The 5,466-nt window shown below is 39.8% G+C and overlaps 2 long non-coding RNA genes across 7 annotated transcripts; one reads left to right on the top strand and one right to left on the bottom strand.

The window, feature by feature from the left end:
* Positions 1 to 458: 458 nt before the first annotated feature.
* Positions 459 to 1,752, top strand: LOC307032079. The gene is made up of 2 exons (XR_013806161.1): positions 459 to 735; positions 1,292 to 1,752. It is a non-coding gene; the product is annotated as an uncharacterized lncRNA (long non-coding RNA).
* LOC307032076 lies at positions 797 to 3,614 on the bottom strand. Of its 6 annotated transcripts, XR_013806157.1 has the most exons (4): positions 2,646 to 3,080; positions 1,593 to 2,557; positions 1,366 to 1,464; positions 797 to 929 (listed from the first exon to the last, which is right to left on the bottom strand). It is a non-coding gene; the product is annotated as an uncharacterized lncRNA (long non-coding RNA). The 6 variants fall into 6 exon arrangements; XR_013806153.1 differs by adding an exon at positions 3,097 to 3,614 and having other exon boundaries at positions 797 to 2,557; positions 2,646 to 2,706; XR_013806155.1 differs by having other exon boundaries at positions 797 to 1,869; positions 2,049 to 2,557; positions 2,646 to 3,081.
* Between the last annotated feature and the right edge of the window lie 1,852 nt (positions 3,615 to 5,466).

Raw genomic sequence — 5,466 nt, 5'->3', positions numbered from 1 at the left:
GATATGTGTATGTATTTACATCAATATGTTTTAAAAAATAAAATAGAATTTGCTAATATTAAGTGATAATATTAGGATTAGTGTGAACAACTAGTTTACATGTTAGGCTAACAGTGCCTTGGTTAAAGAGCCTGTTGCTGTTTATAGCTTTGAATTCTTTAAAACCAATATTATCTTCTTAAACTTGTATGGTAGTCAGGAGCATCACTTTCTAATGTTTATTGATATATTTAGAGGGAGGGGATCTAAAGGAATGCTTAAAAATTCAGATTAGATTCATTTCTACCATTTTCTTAAATTCATGGTAGTTTCAGTAATCCCATGGTAATTGAGGACACAAGTTATCTAAATGACTAATGTCATCTTTATGGCTTTCAGAAAGGACAAGAGACCGACAGGTGACTATCAAAGGACTAGCAGCAGCAGCAGCAGCAGCATGATGATGATTATGTTAAATGTGTTGTTTTAGGAACATCCATTGCAAATACATGGAATTCAATAAACATTGAATAGCATATCATAAAGTTTGTCTGTGCCTTTTCCTCCGTGTTGTCCTGGTTTGCTGTGCTGCCTCCTAGTCGCCACCATGGTTTGCTGTGCTGCCTGGGGATGCTCAAATCGCTCCGAGAAAGGAATACAAATGTACGGCTTCCCCACTGACACAGAGCGCAGGAAAAAATGGCTGGCTCAAGTCAGCAGGAGCAATTTCACGACCAACAGCAAAAAATATGTGAGGTAATTATATACAAACACTGCATTTGCACTTTTTCAAAAAACGAAAACCACACCATTGAGGAAGCTTAATGTTTTGTTTAATACAAAAAAATAGGGAAAGGCTTGAAAAACACTGAGAGTTGAGACTCAGGGTGCAGGGTGAGGGTCTCAGTGCAGGTATTCAGGCTCCATTGAATCCCCCTCTGGTTCTTGTGCTGAAAGAGGGAGTAACAGACAGGAGAAAGGGTTATACACACCTATATAGCACACCTATTGGATGGGAAATTGCCTTGGGGAGATAAGGTGTGGTCTTTGTTCCCAACTGAATTATGGAACTTTATTATTTGTGAGTTTAACAAAGTATGACAAATGGCATCAGTAACAGATGTGATATGAATTTCTATAAAGTTGTCTCACATTCTTGGTCATATTTTATATACAGTATGTAATGAGTATAACATGTCCAGTGAGTATAAAGTGTTTCCTAATACTGTGTATTCAACCACAATGGAATATGTATGTGGGCAGACAAAACTGAGTTGTTCTGTGTGTGAAGTAACCTCAAGTCACTCCGCAGGCACATTTTGATGCAGACCAGTTTATCAAGACAAAAAAGGGCAAGACTAGGCTGAGAGCAGAGGCTATACCCACCATCTTCGTGCATCGCCCTGTGGTCAAAAAGAGAAGGGCCCCTGCACCACGATTCACCCCGTGACCTGTATCTACAAAGCCCATAGCTCATGATCACAGCTATAGAGTGAAAGGTGACACAGGTATAATAAGTATGAACTCTTAGTAACAAAAGTCATATTTCTTATTTTTAAGTGGTATAATATTTTAAATGTTCGAAAATCTACAGTGCCATGTCTTCTACTTACATTAGTCTCAAAGATTGAGGGAAGAAGGGATGAGGAGACTGAGAGAAAGGAAAGTGAGGGTGAAGAAAGAGAGGACATGGCTAGTGAGGAGAGACAGGGAAGGTGGACACCACCCACTCAGCCAGCAGCCAGTCAGCATACGAGGGAACCAGCAGCCAGTCAGTGTACGAGGGAACCAGCAGCCAGTCAGCGTACGAGGGAACCAGCAGCCAGTCAGCATACGAGGGAACCAGCAGCCAGTCAGCATACGAGGGAACCAGCAGCCAGTCAAACAGATCTATTAAAAAAATTAAAGAGAAAATTAAAGAGCCAAGAAGGAATCACCAAAAAAGCAAAGTCTGCACTAAGAAAAATCAGGAAGGAAAATGCAGCTCTCAAGAAAACAATGAAAATTACGGACAACAAATATAAGAAAACGTTTTCAAAAGACCAACTTAAGGCATTCGGCAGACTCACCACAAAGGGGATGAAATGGAGCAATGAGACAATTAAGAAGGCTTTAAAAATTCGCTTTGCGTGCGGACCAACGGGTTACAAAACTCTGCAGGAATTGCAGATTCCCCTTCCAGGAATAAGGACACTGCAAAGGAGGATGCAATTTGTTAAGTTTGAGCCTGGTGTGTAACAGCTAACATCACTGCCCCTCCACCCGTAACATCACTGCCCCTCCACCTGCCAACATCACTGCCCTCCACCTGCCAACATCACTGCCCTCCACCTGCAAGCACCCAGCCAGAGGAACGCAAACAACAAAAACCTTGGTGGCTCTCTACTCATGTTGTTACAGTTGTCTTGGTTACAGCTCTCAGGTTTTTTTTTGTTGCCATTTCCACATCTTTAGAAAATATGAAATAAATGAAGTGAAATCAACCTCTTCTCTGGAGAACAAACTTTGATTTCTCTGTCTTGTGAGTTTGCAGTCTTGCAGTTTTGCTCCTCCACCTGTAACATCACTGCCCCTCCACCTGCCATACAGTAGATTACTTATATAATACAGTGATAGAATACATGTTTAATATGCTTACTTATATAAAACAGTAGTATTAAACTTACCTTGTGCTTTCACTCTCACTTAAGTCCCTCTCCCTTTGCCATCAATCCAAAATCAGCTGAGCTGCAACATTATAAAGACAGGTAATAATCAACATAATCACAAGGACACAATATGGCTCTGCTAAAAACACTCACTCTTACACGAACCAAAGTTATATTTATCTAATATTTAACTCCCTCCACCCCCGCATACAATCCCGTTTAGAAGCCCCTCTTCTCTAATTCAACAACGTTGGACGAAATGACATTAAGAGAACGGAATTTACAATTAAAAGGCTGTTCAACGTGTGTTGCTAACTTGATCCGGTATCCTAGCTTTATCTGTTATCTGTAAACGTTCCCTAAATCTACTAATTTAGGGATAATCCATTGACATCCTTTAATACACATGTTAATTTGAATCAGATGTACTGATAATATCCGCAATATAAATCTTTAAACTTCTTCTTACCTTTAAAAGTCCGTCACGAACGGTCTATTATGCTGCAACTCTACAGCTCTGCTAGCCTTGGCGCTAACTTCCGGGGAACGATTAAGAGGCTCCACGATCCGCCATTGCTGTAAAAAAGTGGTCCATTGGAGTGAACGGAGATGACGTAACTCTCAGTCTATACGGCGCTGCTCTAAACGTGTAATAACGTGCTTTAACCAGTAGGTGGTTTGGGTTAAAAAGCTGTCAAGTTTACAGTGCTAACAAAATAAATATACTGCTGTTTCTGGTTTAGTTTACAACGGATATATTTAGTTATTGTTTTGATATTTGTAACACAAAAGCGATGGAAAAAAAACCACAGCAACACAGAAAAGATGGTCTTAACATGACCCAGCGGGCTAGTAGTTAATAAAAAACAATAATATCAAAACAAGATATTACCACTAACTTTATTGTGAAATTCAAACTGAACGGTAAAAGAATAGTTCCCGGTCTATTCTGAGTCCGATCTCTGTACATAAATAAAAATAAAGAACTACGACAGATGTGTAATATATTTAATGCAGCCGAACCATTTATTACAATGCATTCATGTGATGACTTTCAAAGAGTAAAGCAAGCACTGCTGAATAAAGTATGATTTTATCTTTTAAGAAACGTTTTTTTTCATATGGAATGCAGTTGGAGGTCAACCAATCACAGAGCTTGAGAACTAATCACGGGGTTTGTCAAACAGAGCACATGGTGTAGTCCTAAACGATAGCTGGGGATTCTGGGTAGTGTAGTGTCTTCTGCCATCCTTTACTCCGAAAAAATATTTGTTTCTCCGAATCGAAGGGGAAAAATACAAAAGCATTGCACACAATTTAAACCAATCAATGTTGTGTAATTAACAAGGATAATCTGGTGTTTTTTAGTCGATGAGTAGTGCAGATATCACTGTCAAATCAATCGACAGTAAGGGGAATACTTACTTCCGGGTGTACAATTCTCCGTTATCCAATGGGAATGGACGCTCACATTGCCTTTAAGGGCAGCCGACACAAACGAATGCCGTGCTTCCATGAGCGTCAAATCCCGCCGCAGATGGGTATACATTGCAATCAGTTGAAAGCTATTTGCGTCCCTTTATGAAGCTGAAGGAGCCTAGGAGCTTCACAACTGCACGCCACAGGACCCTGACCAAACGTCGCTCCTGGACGATTATGGAGTGAGAGTGTGTTGGACAAGAAACATCAAGTCATTGTGAGCCATCTTATACACAGAGGTTGACAGCTAGTTACTCATCCACTGACTGTTTGTGGTCAATAAACATTAAGGTTAAGTCTGCACAGCCACTCTGCACTCCATGCTGTACAACTGAAATGAAATGCATTGTGACTTTTCACTGCATCATTAAACAGCAGGGACTCCAGCAGAAATGATTGTTCATTAATACTAATAAGTGTTTTTGCTCTTGCTACAAAACCTTAAATGTTTCATTCTAATGTCATCTCCTTTTAACTTAGCATCTACATATAGCCTTATTCAAATGGCATGACCTTCTTGCAGGAAATTATGTCAGTAGGTGGTTATGCCACATGAGTAATTACAGACCATTTTAGCGCTTAATCATAATATTAAATGGCCAGTGTGAAAGAACACTTTTGCGACACTTGCATCCTGGGCTAGACTTTGTACAGTTGGAGTCAGTAAGTTACATCTCCGGTCACTGTGTAACACTATCTATTGATCCTGGTCATATTTTAAAAGGTTTGCAAAACAGAAGTTGTGAAGATAACCAGGATGGAATATGGCAGGAGTAAGGACAGATGGCACTCATTCACACCTGTGAATCTGTCACTGTTTATTTCCAACCAGTCCCCATTAGCGCCACAGCCAGTGATTTGAAGGCTGACTCTTTACACTATTGGTAACATTCAGTTGATACACGTAGTTACATTTTTGTTGGATTTTGATATAGTTTTGGTATTTTCCATTTCAATTTCAATTTCAATTTTTTAATTCCTCTAATCTTAGAAGCACTGTACAAGATCTGCCCCAGTAGAAGGAAGTACATCTCCTAACATCCGGCCATTATCTATACATTCACGCAGGTGTGTGTAAAATGCTCAATGGACTGTATTTATATAGCTTTTCTTGTCTTCACAACCACTTAAAGGTGGGTAGGTAAGTTTGAGAAACCGGCTCGAGATACCATTTTTGTTATATTCCATGGAATGCTCTTAACATCCCGATAGCAATGAATATCTTAAGTGCTTTGACAAAAAATTCATAAAAAAATTTCATCTGTGGAAGCCGTACTGTAAAAAGCACAACCAATCATTTTAGCCGGCCCGGCTAAAATAACTGGATGGCCTACCTGCCTGTCAGCCTTCCATCTGTGCA

Source organism: Notothenia rossii (assembly GCF_949606895.1).
Source record: "Notothenia rossii genome assembly, chromosome: 3".
NCBI lineage: Eukaryota > Metazoa > Chordata > Actinopteri > Perciformes > Nototheniidae > Notothenia > Notothenia rossii.
The sequence above is the reverse complement of the archived record's forward strand: the minus strand, read 5'-3'. Positions and strand labels throughout refer to the sequence as shown.